The following is a 1,707-nucleotide window of genomic DNA, read 5'->3' on the forward strand; positions in this document are numbered from 1 at the left end:
CATCTAAATGACGTCTTAAAGACATCTTTTTGACCAACCAGAAGACGTCGTGATTAGGTCACGGTGGAGGGAAGGAAATAGGTTTTTTGACCTGGGATCGCAAGGTTTTTTCGACCATCTAAATGACGTCTTAAAAACGCCTTTTTGACAAACCAGAAGACGTCGTGATTAGGTCACGGTGGAGGGAAGGAAATAGGTTTTATTGACCTGGTATTAAGACGTTTTTTCGACCATCTAAATGACGTCTTAAAGACATCTTTTTGACCAACCAGAAGACGTCGTGATTAGGTCACGGTGGAGGGAAGGAAATAGGTTTTTTGACCTGGGATCGCAAGGTTTTTTCGACCATCTAAATGACGTCTTAAAAACGCCTTTTTGACAAACCAGAAGACGTCGTGATTAGGTCACGGTGGAGGGAAGGAAATAGGTTTTATTGACCTGGTATTAAGACGTTTTTTCGACCATCTAAATGACGCCTAGAAGTCGTCTTTTTGACCTTGGTGTTCTCCCTTGGATAGCGGCAGTGGTTAACAATATTTGATTTTGAAAAAATATGGCATATCAGGCCCTGATATAAGTTCGCAACTTTCCCTCACAGAGCAAATTTATAGGGAACTCGTATTATTAACCTGAGATCGAGAAGGTTTTCTCACCATCTAAATGACGTTTTTTTGACGTCTTTTTGACCTCTTTTGAAGACGTCTTATTCGACATTTTCTAGACCATTTCAAAACCAAACATAGACCACGTTAATGATGAAGTAAATAAATTTGGAATTAACGAGTAATCTTCATGAAAATGGATTCCAGAATGTCCTAGAACTGCTAAGCGAAGCATTTAAAAAACTTTTTCTCACAATTTTTACTGGACATTTTTTTTCTTTTCAATACCAAAGTAAAACCACTGTAGCGGCAGTGGTAAACAATATCTGATTTTGAAAAAAATAAGATCGGGACCCTGATATAAGCTGGCAACTTTCCCGCGAAGGGAAAATTTATAGGGAATATGCATTATTAATATGAGATCGAGAGGATTTTCTCACCGTCTAAATGACGTTTTTTTGACGTCTTTTCGACCTCTTTTGAAGACGTCTTATTCGACGTTTTCCAGACCACTTCAAAACCAAACATAGACCACATTAATGATGAAGTAAATAAATTTGGAATTAACGAGTAATCTTCATGAAAATGGATTCCAGAATGTACTAGAACTGCTAAGCGACGCATTTAAAAACTTTTGCTCATAATTTTTGCTGGTCATTTTTTTTCTTTTCAAAACCAAAGTAAAACCATTGACCATATCATGACCTATAAGACGTCTTCTAGACGTCTTATAGGTCTTGGTGTTCTCCCTGGGTAGGCGGTAATGCCTTTGCGGTTTAAACATGGTTAAAAAGCTAATTTTTAGAATATAACTTAACCCAATCAAACGTTATGATGCATCAATTCATTATGAATAACGAACAACAAATGAAAACGTACTAACGAATACGTATTGTACGCTTTAAAATTGTTTAGGTTGACGTGCTTAAATGACGAGAATCTTCGTCATCCGTCCGGAACGTTCGGGAAAAAAATGACGAGAATTCTCACCATCCGTATGCAACGAATTAATAATCACGTATTAAAACTGGCTAAGGTCGGAAAGTTTTCCTCGTTTGATAAGGTATTAATAATCCTTATATAAGCCAAGCGCTACCTAATATCC

The sequence above is a fragment of the Ischnura elegans genome, chromosome 11 (assembly GCF_921293095.1).
Source record: "Ischnura elegans chromosome 11, ioIscEleg1.1, whole genome shotgun sequence".
NCBI classification, from domain to species: Eukaryota; Metazoa; Arthropoda; class Insecta; order Odonata; family Coenagrionidae; genus Ischnura; species Ischnura elegans.